The sequence below is a fragment of the Podarcis bocagei genome (assembly GCF_964188305.1).
Source record: "Podarcis bocagei genome assembly, chromosome: 5".
Lineage (NCBI taxonomy): Eukaryota > Metazoa > Chordata > Lepidosauria > Squamata > Lacertidae > Podarcis > Podarcis bocagei.
In genome coordinates this window covers 16806812-16821899 of record NC_138129.1, presented here as the reverse complement: position 1 = coordinate 16821899, position 15088 = coordinate 16806812, and the positions used below count along the sequence as shown (strand labels likewise).

General features: G+C 41.8%; 1 protein-coding gene and 1 long non-coding RNA gene across 2 annotated transcripts in view; both read left to right on the top strand.

The window, feature by feature from the left end:
* Positions 1-15088, top strand: part of RTF2 (replication termination factor 2) — a 64907-nt gene that overhangs the window by 10399 nt on the left and 39420 nt on the right. The window lies entirely within an intron of this gene.
* Positions 5986-14334, top strand: LOC308588429. The gene is made up of 2 exons (XR_014008751.1): positions 5986-7996; positions 8229-14334. It is a non-coding gene; the product is annotated as an uncharacterized lncRNA (long non-coding RNA).

The window sequence follows — 15088 nt, the reverse complement described above, 5'->3', positions numbered from 1 at the left end:
AGGTCTGCCAAAGCTTCTCAGTCTCAATCTGTGATGGAATCAGTCTCTCTTATCGGACACCAGTGTGCATTTACATGTGTGTGCTTCTAGCCATTCTTATCTTCATGTCAGTTCATCTGAAGACTACGCCTTTTCCTGGAAAGTCAAGATCTGGTGCCCTACACCCAAGGGCCAGATGTGTTGATTCATCTCCTCTTCAAGGTCTTATCAAATGTAGCACAAACAAAATGGTTCTTGGATTTTCTGCTAAATTTTTGTGTGTGGGAAGGTTCCTCCCAAAATTCCTTAATGCACATGACAGAAAGTCCCAGTGTGAGTTTGAAAACATTTTCCTGCTGACTCTGTTTACAGTGCCTCCTATGGTGGCTCACAAAAATCATAAAAACAATATCTCAGGATCATAGAATTGTAGAGTTGGAAGGAACCCCAAGAGTCATCTAGTCCAACCGCCTGCAATGCAGGAATCTCAACTAGATCAAACATGACAGGTGGCCATCAGTTACAATAGAGCACAATCTTAAATTTTATTTATTAAATTTGCAAGATTAGTATCTCACCAGTCAAAATGGTCCACCTCTTGCCTACTTCCCCAAAGTTGTTACAAGCATAACATGAGGAGGAGGGAAAACCTAAACATCTTGAGCTACTTGTAAGAAATGTGGGATATAAAATGGACTAGATATATGTAAGTTCTCTCTGAATTGGGATTTTCAGAGCTACATAGGTTATGTACCTACATAGGTTATGTTAACGCACTGGTGTTCAAGAATTCTTAGAATCATAGAATCATAGAATCAGAGAGTTGGAAGAGACCACAAGGGCCATCGAGTCCAACCCCCTGCCAAGCAGGAAACACCATCAGAGCACTCCTGACATATGGTTGTCAAGCCTCTGCTTAAAGACCTCCAAAGAAGGAGACTCCACCACACTCCTTGGCAGCAAATTCCACTGTCGAACAGCTCTTACTGTCAGGAAGTTCTTCCTAATGTTTAGGTGGAATCTTCTTTCTTGTAGTTTGGATCCATTGCTCCGTGTCCGCTTCTCTGGAGCAGCAGAAAACAACCTTTCTCCCTCCTCTATGTGACATCCTTTTATATATTTGAACATGGCTATCATATCACCTCTTAACCTCCTCTTCTCCAGGCTAAACATGCCCAGCTCCCTTAGCCGTTCCTCATAAGGCATTGTTTCCAGGCCTTTGACCATCTTGGTTGCCCTCCTCTGGACACGTTCCAGTTTGTCAGTGTCCTTCTTGAATTGTGGTGCCCAGAACTGGACACAGTACTCCAGGTGAGGTCTGACCAGAGCAGAATACAGTGGCACTATTACTTCCCTTGATCTAGATGCTATACTCCTATTGATGCAGCCCAGAATTGCATTGGCTTTTTTAGCTGCCGCGTCACACTGTTGGCTCATGTCAAGTTTGTGGTCAACCAAGACTCCTAGATCCTTTTCACATGTACTGCTCTCAAGCCAGGTGTCACCCATCTTGTATTTGTGCCTCTCATTTTTTTTGCCCAAGTGCAATACTTTACATTTCTCCCTGTTAAAATTCATCTTGTTTGTTTTTGCCCAGTTCTCTAATCTGTCAAGGTCGTTTTGAAGTGTGATCCTGTCCTCTGGGGTGTTAGCCACCCCTCCCAGTTTGGTGTCATCTGCAAATTTGATCAGGATGCCCTTGAGTCCATCATCCAAGTCATTGATAAAGATGTTGAATAAGACCGGGCCCAAGACAGAACCCTGTGGCACCCCACTAGTCACTCTTCTCCAGGATGAAGAAGAACCATTGATGAGCACCCTTTGGGTTCGGTCAGTCAGCCAGTTACAAATCCACTGAGTGGTAGCATAGTCAAGACCGCATTTTACCAGCTTCTTTACAAGAATATCATGGGGCACCTTGTCAAATGCCTTGCTGAAATCAAGGTAGGCTACATCCACTGCATTCCCTTCATCTACCAGGCTTGTAATTCTGTCAAAAAACGAGATCAGGTTAGTCTGACATGACTTATTTTTCAGAAATCCATGCTGACTATTGGTGATCACAGCATTCCTTTCTAGGTGCTCACAGACTGTTTGCTTAATGATCTGCTCCAGAATCTTCCCTGGTATTGATGTCAGACTGACTGGGCGGTAATTATTTGGGTCCTCTCTTTTCCCCTTTTTGAAAATAGGGACAACATTTGCCCTCCTCCAGTCTGCAGGGACTTCGCCTGTTCTCCAGGAATTCTCAAAGATGACTGCCAGTGGTTCTGAGATCACATCTGCCAGTTCCTTTAATACTCTTGGATGCAGTTCATCTGGCCCTGGAGACTTGAACACATCTAAACTAGCCAAGTATTCTTGTACTATCTCCTTAGTTATTCTGAGCTGTGTTTCCTTTGCTGAATCATTTGCTCCAAATTCTTCAGGTCGGGCATTGTTTTCTTTATCGGAGAAGACTGAGGCAAAGAAGGCATTGAGGAGTTCAGCCCTTTCTGTGTCCCCTGTTTGCATTTCACCATCTTCTCCTCTGAGTGACCCCACTGTTTCTTTGTTCTTCCTTTTGCTACGAACATACCCATAAAAGCCTTTTTTGTTGCTTTTAACCTCTCTAGCAAGCCTGAGTTCATTCTGTGCTTTAGCTTTTCTGACTTTGTGTCTACACGTGCTGGCTATTTGTTTGAATTCCTCTTTGGTGGTTTCCCCCCTTTTCCATTTTTTGTACACATCCTTTTTTAATCTTAACTCAGTTAAAAGTTCTTTAGATAGCCACCCTGGCTTCTTTAGGCACCTTCCATGTTTCCGTCTCATTGGTACTGCCTGACGTTGTGCTTTTACTATCTCCCTCTTAACAAACTCCCAGCCATCATGAACTCCCTTTCCTTTTAGTATTACTGTCCATGGGATCTCACCCAGCACTTCCCTAAGTTTTAAAACTGACAAGTCTTTTTTTAGAACTGTCTGGTTTGCACCTCACTTTAAACCAGTTACGTTTAAGCTTAACTATGACCAAGCAGTGTGCTGGTGCATCACTCCTGTGCTAGGCCAAATGGTTGCTTAGTTCCCAGCAGCACAGTTGGAGGAGAAGCAAAGCAGCTACAATTTTAGCACCACTCATACACCAACATGCTGCATGTTCACCTTTCAACCATGGTGCAAACCACCCAAGGTTGAGCAGTTGGTTGGTCACTGAGGGTGCTCTGTGGAACTTGAATTTTATGTAGACTTGGGCTGATTCATTGGCAATTGACTACGTTCCTCTCCCAGCACTGGCAAGTGAAGGCTTTTAAAATTGAGGTGTTAACTGAGGCTTGTTACCGCTCATGAGGGGACTGTTGTTGCAGCAGTCTTTCCTACAGCTTGGTAAAGGAGAGTGGCATTATTCCCACTTTGCAGATGAATGTGGGCTGGGGATGGAAAGAGTATAGCAAGGAGGCTGAGAAAATAGAATTTCCTCAAGGCCGCCTGATAGACTGAGGTCTCCTGCTAGATAATGATTATCTCCTAGTTCCTTTTGTAACTTACTGTACCTCCATAAAGCCAGGAGGAGATAAGGCAAAAGAGCAAATAGCATTAAGGAGGTCACAATATAACCTTCAAATGTTATGGGAATGATAAGCCCTTTTGTGCTGAGTAATAGCATGGTAGTATCAACTCAACCTCAGGGATCTAGATTTCTGAAGGTCTAGTTCAGGCCATTTTCTTTCTGATCAGTGGAGAACAGCCTTTACCAAAGGTGTCATGGGCTTTGAAGACACTCAAACTCAGGATGCAAGGGGGAAACGTGCTAAGAAGAAGGCACGCTTGGCAAATCCACACTGTGATCAACTCCAGCCCAGAAACCAATGTCCCCACTGAGGAAGGACGTGTGGTTCCAAAATTGGCCTCCACGGTCACTTATGTACTCATTGTTAAAACTGTGTTTATGGAAAACAATCTTACTCGGCAGCGAGTAATCGCCAAAGAAGAAAGAAGCCCTCATGCAGTCAAGCTCTCATAGACTTCTGTGCCAAAAAGTTTCCAAGTGTATACTTCCAGGCCCGTCTATGACCTTGCTGAGCTGAGAAGGTTGAATTGAAGCCAGTATAACCTCACAGAAGTTAGCAGCAGCATATAATTGGCTTTAGGTTGGTTTGTTTTTTATTTTAAGAAACTCTTAAAAACTTAGCTTTTCTTTCCGACTTACAGCAGCTTACAGTAAGCAGTGAATCATGATGTAAAGTAGGGAATTCCAGTGTAATCTAATAGTTTGGCATGCTTCATATCTTCCTGCTTTGCTCAGTGCCTCTAAACTTTTTCCAGGCAGGCCAGTGAGGCAGGTTGAGGCAGCCGTCCTGTCCACTGGAGCCTTTTTGTGATGCTGTGCTTAGTCCTACCTGTCAAAAAGCTTGCTAAAACTGGCCAAAATGAAGTATCTGAACCACCGCTGTCCCAGGTGGACTGGCATAGCCGCCTCTCTCTCCCCTTGTGTCGGCAGATGGTTATTCTAGACAAACATTCTAGACAAACTGGAGGTCAGGAGGTTACATAGAGTAGTTGCTCTGTAGGATTCCCTACCACCACCAAAACTGATTAGAATAGTTCCTACAGCTCCGGCCACAGGATAGATTGTGACAGACTTACAGATCCCTATTGAGCATTGGGACTACAGTGGTGCCCCGCAAGACGAATGCCTCGCAAGACGGAAACCCGCTAGACGAAAGGGTTTTCCGTTTTTCAATGCGGTTCGCAGGACGAATTTCCCTATGGGCTTGCTTCGCAAGACGAAAATGTCTTGCGAGTCTTGAGATTTTTTTCGCTCCCCCCCCCTTTTTCTAAGCCGCTAAGTCTTTAATAGCCTTTTAGCAGCTAAGCCGCTAAGCCTTTAATAGCCGCTAAACCGCTAATAGCGCTAATCCGCTAATAGGGTTGCTTCGCAAGACAAAAAAACCGCTAGACGAAGAGACTCGCGGAACGGATTAATTTCGTCTTGCGAGGCACCACTGTAGCAGGTATTGCTGTTGCCTGCACACAACTGGATTTCGTGGTCCAGACCTACTGGGAAATGGGAAATGCAATGGGAGGGCATCAACATGGTCCTGAGGGATACAGGAGTGTTGTCGATCAGGCTTAAGAGTAATTGTCCCATATTTAGGTTGAAATGGTAAGGTTTAATGCAATGGTGTGTTTGTCTGTTTGTATTACTGTCCAACAGTTATGGCCTTTAAAACCAGTACATTTTTAATCCAGTGTTTGCTAATAATCTATCCTGCCCTGTGCAGCCAAGTTTTGTATATAATAGCATCCTTCACGTTGTTTTTGACATTTCATTGCAATGATAGTTTTGGTTTCTCATAAGTGTATAATCAAGGAGGTGTTGTGCACGTGTTTGCTCCTTGTAAATAGACTTGATTAGAATGAATTTTTGCTTAAATGTAGAGGCTGAAATTTTGAAAGCAATCCAAGAAGCCTAGTCATGTAATAGTTGGATGAATGAGTCTCCTCAATTTCATCTGCCAATCTTCTCTGAAAACACTGAAATAAAAGAACAATTAAGGAATGTTGTAGAAAGTTAATTGCTAATCCACAAACTGCTTAACCTTCAGTAGTCACATCTACAGCAGAGATAATAATCCAAAATGATTGCCTGTCAATTGTGTTTAGGGCTGCACCATGAATCAAAACATAGAGTCCAAATACAGTGGTGCCCCGCAAGACGAATGCCTCGCAAGATGGAAAACTCGCTAGACGAAATAGTTTTCCGTTTTGGAGGTGCTTCGCAAAATGAATCTCCTATGGGCTTGCTTCGCAAGACGAAAATGTCTTGTGAGTTCCTGTGGTTTCCCCCCTCCCCCCCTTTTTCTAAGCCGCTAAGCCGCTTATCAGCTGATCCGATAAGCTGATAAGCCGCTAATAGCGCTAATCCGCTAATCCGTCAATGGGCTTGCTTCGCAAGACGAAAAAACTGCTAGACGAAGAGAATCACAGAACGGATTCTTTTTGTCTTGCGAGGCACCACTCTAAACATATTTGTACTTAAATTCTATATCCCAGTGATACCTGTTTGAAGCAACTGACAACCAGTTCTTATTTTCAAATAAATACAGTACCTTTGTTTTCAAGGCTTTAATATTTGTAGTTCCCGCATCCCTGATTGGCCTTAAAGAACAACCTGCACATTTAGTCCAAAAGAATGTGGACAGCAGTATCATATTCAGACATCAATACACCAAAGTATCTGAAATTCCTTCTCGGTTTCTTCTGCTCTATTGTTAAAACTGAAAACAGACCACAGATTACCCACAGAAGCAAGATGAGGTATAACAAATGAGGCCAAAGGGAGTTGGTTGCTAAGTTTCCGGTAGTTAATGTTTTGTTTTTTATTTAAAGCAGCAATTAGCATTGTTCCCCTGGTGTTCCTCCTCCTTTAAGTATATGCTGAGAGGTGATCTAGACCCAATACAGACGAGAAATAATAATAATACATATAGTATTCTACATTTCTTTGATATGGCATATGTAATTTATGTGCAGCAACCCTTTGCATTGCCCTCAACATTCTAGCTACAAATGGGCTTTTTTTGACAGCTAAGTGTGGGTGTTGTGACTGTGGATCATAAGCTCCACCACAGACTTCATTACTTAATACAACAGAGGATAATTGAGTGTTCTTGTTTTATTCATTGCCTCCTTTGCACACACCAGGATTTAGATTAAAGTTCATTGTTGTGATCACTCAGCACTCCATTCCTCACTTAGATTAAGTCACTTGACCCAGCTTGTGCCGTTTCAGTACTTCATTTCCCGTGACTTTTCCTTTATAGAATCTCCATCACCTAGATGGTAGGGACTATCCAAAAGTTGCTACAACTCCCAACAGCATTAGCAAGTATGGATGGGAGTTGTAGTTTAGTAATACCTGGAGGACGAAAGTCTTCCCACGCCTGATCTACAGCATTGGCTTAAAAAGTTGGTAGTATTTTTGAAGCTGTCTAAACCTGTATTCTAAAGGTTAGTCAGAATATTAGGTCTATAACCCAGGGAGTTTCACACCATTTCCCAAGAAATCCTGGGGTTTCTCAGAATCTTAACAAGAATTAAGAGTCGAAAGAGGTTTTTCCACATGACAGCTTGCTTGCTGCTATCAGTCATACCTTAAAATGTGCAGCCTTAGGGCATGCCCTGTTTATGTGAAGTGACGATGCGATCCAACAAGTCTTGCTACTGTCCTGCGAATGGAGTGTGTATCACTGAACACTTCCCAGAATGTTCTGCAACACACAAGGCTTCTTTGGCAGGAAACTCTTAGCAACACTGTAATAGGCAATCATAGCCCCACAATGTAGATCTTAATGAACAATCTTCATTCAAGTTGTAGTTGTTGTTTTTTAAAAAATAAATTTTTATTAAGTTTTACACAAATATCTCCAATCAAACAATTTCCCAAATAACATATTTTCATCTTTTGGACTTCCCTCAGCTTCTCTGACAATCATCCGTGTTTAAATTTTTATCTACGCATTCCTCAAATTTAGTATCGCCTTTTAGGGTACCTTTATAAACATATTTGCATTCTTGCAATATTCCTTATTTTTTCACAAAGCTTCTTTAAAACCCACTAGCGTTGTTTGCTCATCACATACACTCTTCAAATACTCTGAAAATTTTTCCCAGTCCTCAATGAACTTGTGATCTCGTTGATATCTAATTTTCCCGGTTAACTTGTCCAGTTCTGCATAGTCCGTTAACTTCATTCTCCATTCCTCCAGAGTCAGTAGTTTTTCCTGCTTCCATTTTTGGGCCATTAATATTCTCGCTGCTCTTACTGCATACTGAAAAAGTTTACAGTCCTTTTTATTTATTTCATTTCTTGTTATTCCTAGAAGGAAGGTTTCTGGTTTCTCTACAAAAGTATATTTCAACATCTTCTTTAACTCATTACATATCATCTCCCAGAACCCCTTCACTTTCTTATTCAAGTTGTAGTTTTATCCATTTTTTAAAACAGCTATTGTCTCCCAAAGCAGCTCATACAGTGGTACCTCGCAAGACGAATGCCTCGCAAGACAAAAAACTCGCTAGACGAAAGGTTTTTTCGTCCGCGGTTTGCCTCGCAAGACGAATTTCCCTATGGGCTTGCTTCGCAAGACGAAAACGTCTTGCGACTTTGTTAAGCCGTTTAAACCGTGCTTCGCAAGACGAAAAATTCGCTAGACGGCAAAACTCGCGGAATGAATTAATTTCGTCTTGCGAGGCACCACTGTATTGAGAGAGAGAAACAAGGTCCTGCCACCAGATGTATAAACTAAAAAGGCAAAGCATGCTAGGGAAAGTGAGTGGAGATAAAAGGTAGAGGAGGCAGAACAGTTCTTCGGGGCCAGAACAAAGTGGTGAGCATTTTTATCCAGTTTGGGCCAGGGTGACCTTCCCCTTGAAAAACAAATAGATGTTTCTTTTTTCATTAGTTGATAGAAAGGTGCCAGAATGTCCTTCCCATTTTGTTTCTTCATTCCTAGGCAACTGGCAGTTCATGCCAAATGTTATTTCAGACAAGGAACGGGGGTGGGGGTGGGGGACGACAGCTCCTCCTTTGATTTGTGAATGGGACCATGTTGGTCTCCCGTTTGCCAAGATGCTATTTGTAGGAGGCAAGGCGCACAACCTCCCAGTGGTCCTGAATTTCCTGGTTGATGACAGGGGTTAAAGTTTGCTGGCGTCAGCTCTGCAGACCCAGGGCTCTTTTTATGGATGCAGTGTAAATATGGGAGTGGTGGACAGCCCAAAGAGCGCTGCATAAGCAACATATAGCATATTTCAGCATTTAGAGAAATGTAAATCATTCATACTATGAAGAGACAAATTATAATTTTTTTTTAAGTTCTCTGAAAATTTAGAAATAAGAAATCTGAGAAGGGATCTAATATTCACCTTCACCCTGCAGAGCTTTTGTTTTGCAATTGTTTTTCTCTGGAGTGCCTGTTCTCTTCATAGAAATAATCATAGAATCATAAAGCTGGAAGGGTCCACAAGGGTCATCTAGTCCAACCCCCTGCAATGCAAGAATCCTTTGCCCAACGTAGGGCTTGAACCCATGACATTGAGATGAAGACTCATGCTTTACTGATTGAGCTATGCTCCCCATGTAGACTGGATTGTGTAAACAAAGTAGTCTGTGACAGAGCCCTGAACGATAAATGGTCCTGCCTCAGTGGGTTTTGTGTAGGTGTATTATTGGATGGCTTTTTGATCCCATCCAATTCCAATTATAATTTAAAATCCTAAATCTGAATGTAGTGCTGTCTGCATTCCATGATTCTATCCAAGTGTAGAATCTGAGCAGGGCATGATGTGAAAATTGGCATCCTGAGAATCTCCACTTTTTCTTTTTTACAGTAAATTTCTATCTTTATGGCTAAGAAGACTAACTTCAAAAGTGGGTGGGGGTGAAACTTCAGCTGTCAGAGGTGGAGCAGATGATTTCAAATTATTGGGATAGTGTGTGGGTTGGTGAGAATCTGCTATAGTTAAGATCATGACATTTTCTTGATTAGCTTAAGCAAAAAAACAGAACAAAAAGAAATTGGCGTTTATTTTTTGGGATGGGAACAATCTACCACAACATATGTTTTTTTGCTTAAAAATAATGTTTATATATCTACAGAGTTTTGTGGATTTAATGGATAGATTAATTTATTAAGACTGATATGATCAATTAATTTTAATTGGGTGCCATTCTTGCCAACAATCCTATGCATGCTTAATAACTGCCTTGGAAGATAAGTCTTTTGCTAGGCAGCCAGTTCACTCAATCATGAGCTTTTGTCTTGGTTGGCTATTACATTCTCAAGCAACCTTAACTTCGCTATCCAAGAAGTGGTTAGTATATATTATTATCTGCCCATAGTGAAACAAGCTTCTTCCTCAGAAATTCTGTTTATTCTGAGTTTCTTATTAAGCACTGTAACAAAATGTAGTAAGGCCCAGGCTAATAAACAAGCAATCTTAACAGCATTACAGCTGGGACTGTTGACATGTGAAAAATTTCAGGCATGGTGTATGACGTATCAGCTTTATAATGTGCAATGGCAGATCCAGCTTATGGGAGCAGTGAGTGTGCAGTCCCATGGAAATTATAAAGTCATGGAAAGTGCATAATGCAGAAAAAGTCCCTTGAGGTGAATGTTCCCAGGATAGCCTGAAGGGATTCTGTACCTATAGCTGCTTGTTGTGCAGAGTAATAAGCATTTTTCAAAATGTCACTAAGTCTACAGTGCTGTGAGAAGTGGTGGATGACATAAAGATTTCTGTGAAGGCAAAAATGTGTCCTGTCTTGAATAAGAGAGAAGGAAGGTCCATGTTACTTAACTTTTATTTGTTCAGATAGCTGTTCTGCACCCGTTGTCCTCTTGCTGAGAAATAAACTGAAAGATTTTAAGCATTATTTCAGGAGCAGGATAATAGTTCATGGATTGAATTTCATGGCTTTCTTTTTAACCACAAACAGAATCCCTACATAGTCTCTGGCTGTAGTGAGTTCCAAAATACAGCTCTCCATCTGGGTGTACAAAGATGGGGAACAGTCTGAAGACACATGAGAATACCACTTCACTGGAGCAAGCAGCTCTGGGTCTAGCCAGCGCCTGTCTAGCCAGCTGCCTGAGAACCATGTGTACACTACATTGGGTTCCATGATGTTAAAATATAAATAATAAAGAGCATTGCCACAAAATTCCTGTCCAGGCAGCAATCTGATCATATACATACTTATTTGGAGGTAAGTTCTGGGTTCTATAGAACTCTCACAGAAGTGTGCAGAAGCCTGGAGCTGTGGCAACCAGGAAGTTGCATTATTTTAGAAATATGTGTAGGTATAGATGAGGGGTGGCCAATGTTTTGGGCTCCAGATGTTGTGGACTTCAATTAGCCCTAGCTAGCTGGACCAGTGGTCTGGAATGACGAGAGTTGTAGTATAACAGATCTGGAGGACAACCTAGTTGACTACCTCTGAGATGAATAGCTATGGGAATTTTGTGTGAAGATGTGTAGTGTGCCCAAAAGATACTATATCAAGGACACCTGATCTTCTTTTCCTTCCTCCCTTCTCTCTTTTTCCTGATCTGTTGCTCATTTGTTTTAGACAACTGTAAATGCAGATTTCAAAGAACCAAGGTAATTTAATTTGGAGAATTTTTTTTACAAAAGAAGGTTGAAATTGCAAGGACAGTGTTGAAGAACAAAGGGGAGATTGTGGTATTAAGCAGGGATGAATAAGGCAGTGGTGGGATAAACCATTTCAAACAGATTCTTCCTTGCTGCCATGGTTTCAGAAGCCTTATTCTCCTTTCTAGTCTCCTGTTTGTATGGTAGAATTGTATTTTTAAAATGCTTGTGTATGAGATAGTTGTGAATGGTATGATGGGGAAGAGCGATAGCTTAATGGTTGAAGCAGATGTTTTGTATGCAGAGGGTCTTGTGCTCTATCCTCAACATGTCTAGCTTAAAAGGATATCTGGCAGCAAGACTGAAAAAAACAAAGAGCCACTAATAGTCAGCATAGATAATACTGGGTTACATGGATGACTAGTCTGTTGGTATAAAGTAGCTCTCAGAAATATTGTGGAAAAGATTACCCTTCCCACAAAGGATGAATAGTTTCAGCAGCTAAATGTTAGTATCAACATTCTTTCTTTATATTCATTTTCTCTCCCTCCCCCCCCCCTCGGCTTTTGCATGAGGAACACCCTGCTCTGCTATTGTGCAGTCCCTGGGCTCCATGCATCATCCTTAATGGCATGCTGGTGTTCATCACTACAACCTCATAAGATTAAGATTCCCCAGCTAGCTGTTGCTGTGCCTCTTGAACCCAATCATTCCCAATGTTAGGACCATAGCTCTGGGGTCCATGTCACATTGGATGCTGGGTGTTCTTGCATTCTTACTGGAGCTGCAAGGCCTATTTTCCAGCCCCTAAAAATTGCCTGCAGCCATCACCTGTATTAAGCCTGCTTTACTAGAACTGCCTGTCGGAATGCTTTTTTCCTCCATCACCTTCAGGCAGCTGGGTCGCGTTCTTGATGTGGTTGAACAACATTTTATCACGTATGAGACCTTTGCAAGTACCACCTCAGCCTCAATGACTGCTCCAGTTCTTGTACATTGTAATTATTTATATTTTGAAGGTTTGCACCCACCTTCTGATGGATTGGTCCCCGATATGGTATGCAACAGAACACAGTAACAGAGTGAACCCCCCCCCCCCACATACAACCCATACTCCTTAGCCTTTTCTTCTCCCAAAGATGTCCCACAAGGCAGCAGATGTTTAGGATCAGAGTTCTCCTTCTCCTAGATGGGCTACCATCCCAGGTTGATGAGCCCCATCTATCATCTACTTCCATCTACAGCACGTGCAAAAACCGCCTTCTTGATCGTTGAATCCACTACTAGTCTTATCTGCTCAATTTGCCAGAGCCTGTCTCTGCACACAGGGCAAGCCTCTAACTCACCACTGAGGGTTTGAGGCTCATCAGCTACCCTCACCTGGTTTAGCCAGCCAGTTAAAGCCGTTTTCAGGGTGTGGCCACTGTCACATGCTGACAGCTTCTAGGAGCCACAGGTGAGAGCTGAGTGCAGGGTGGGGAACAAAGGTGGACAAGCTACCCCAAAAAGAGCACAGCATGTCCCCCAGCAGAGGTAGTACCCCTCCCCTATCACCCCATACACTCAGCCTTATAGTGAACCTTGTTGATGATTGAACCTGGAACTTTCTCCGTGTAAAGTAGATGCTCTCCCACCAAGCTGAGGTATAGCCACTACAACTCATTGGCAGTGCCTGTCCAAAACCCAGATCAATGTGTTCCTATTGCTATATCAAAATAATTTGAGAAGCAGAAGTTTATTAAATTGGTTCGCTGTAACTACATATTCTGTTGCTTATTTGCGCTACTACCTCACTGTGATTTACCAAACATGAATGTTGTTGCCAGGCTGCAAGCTGAGGGCAAGGGCTGGGGCTGGGGCAGACTTTGGATTCATTTTGTAAATGCACGTTCAGAAAAACAACTGAAGCATGAGTAGCATTGATGCGTATCAGTAGAAGGAAGGAAGCTCTGGATGAGGACAACGCTTGTCCTATCTAATCTAATTATTGTACTTTGCTCAGAAGCTGTACCAGTTGCTAGGCTCTCTGAAGGGATGTAGTGACTCACCCTCTTAACAATTTTCCATTTCCCCCTCCCCCCCCCCAGTTTGCTGAACACACACACGCACACACACAAACACAGCCTTTATCTCACTGTAACTAGGCTATGGTTGAAACATCTCCCTCCATTAGTATTTTGAAAGAGAGAAGAACCAACTGTTTTTTCAACTTGCAAACACTTTCTTTGCGATGTGGGATGGAACCACTTCGTAGCAATTCCCATATTGGCCTGGTCTGCATGTCACAATGAAACATAGTTAAAATAAACTATGATTTAATGTGATGGTTTAATGTGATGTGTGCACCAGGCCATTGTGAATATAAAGTCAAAACAAGCCATTTCTTGCCAGTGGTCACCAGCCAAGTAACTTGTTTATGAACCTGAGTAAAGTGCTAGTGTATTGAAGAAGCACAACACACTTAACTATTTCGAGGGAGCAAAACAAAACACGTCTGATGGAACCATATGTAGTGTGCTTCTGTACTATTTCCAGTGTCTCCCTTAGTTTCAGCCTAAAGATCAATGCATTACAAAATGATATGTACATTGGAAACAAATGAAGACCCAGTTAAGGCTTCTGCAGAGCAGAGTTCACCTGTGAGCATCTTTAGATTTATCGTTGCTGATGTAGTGGTTAGATTGTGGAACCTGAGAGACCACTGGGTAGCCTTGAGCCAGTCACTGCCTTTCAGCCTAACCTACGCTCAGAGTGGTGGTGTGGGGATCAAATGAAGAGTGGGACAACCATGTTTGCCACCTTGAGCTCCTTGGTGAAAAAGGTGGAATAGAAATACAATTAATAAATGTACTTAATTAATTAGTTGCAGGTACATATAATGAAATGAAATCACAAAGACTTATGCAGGAGGTTTGAATGTAATCTTAAGCATTTTGTTTTGAAAAGAAGATTCATTTCATCTTATCATAATGCACACTTTTGCACAGGTTTCTGTCTTTATTATTTATTTACAGTATTTATATCCTGCTCTTCATTGAATGTTTTGAATCCCGGAGTAGGGAACAGAATAATAAAAATAATACACAAAAAATTACAAAATCATATTAAAAAGTCCAATAAACAAGTTAACAATTCTGTCACAAAGTGGACAAGCAGCAAAACAACGGCAAAAATTAAAATGTCACATTTAACCAAATGCCTAGGTAAAAAACAAAAACAAATACAAGACGTTCAGACAAGACATTTTTCCTCATTTGAGATGGTGCAATATTTGAATCTCTATACAGATATACTGAACTTGGTAATAACAGCTATTACATATGTGCTATGACTTTAAAAAGAAATTGTGCAAAGTCTTTTGTTATACAGTGGTGCCCCGCAAGACGAATGCCTCGCAAGACGGAAAACCCGCTAGACGAAAGGGTTTTCCGTTTTTGAGCTGCTTCGCAAGATGATTTTCCCTATGGGCTTGCTTTGCAAGACGAAAACGTCTTGCAAGTGTTCCGATTTTTTTTCGCCCCCCCCCTTTTCTAAGCCGCTAATAGCCTTTTATCCGCTAATCCGCTAAGCCTTTAATAGCCGCTAAACCGCTAATAGCGCTAATCCGCTAAGCCGCTAATAGGGTTGCTTCGCAAGACGAAAAAACTGCTAGACGAAGAGACTCGTGGAACGGATTAATTTCGTCTTGCGAGGCACCACTGTACATGGAATTAATTTGTTGGCTGCCGTGCATCATGCTGTTTCCTTTCACATAATCATATAGCTGTAACAGGCAGCTAGGATAATTAAGTGAACAGTACAACCCTAGTAAACAGCAATGGATATGATAAGTTGCTTGCATTCTGTATAGTAGTCCATCTGGAATCGATAAGGTGCATACAGTAAAGCTGATCACACGTTTATGACATCAACTATTTTAAAGATTTGTTCTTTAAAAAAATATTCACAACACTAGCAGTGCTATCCAATA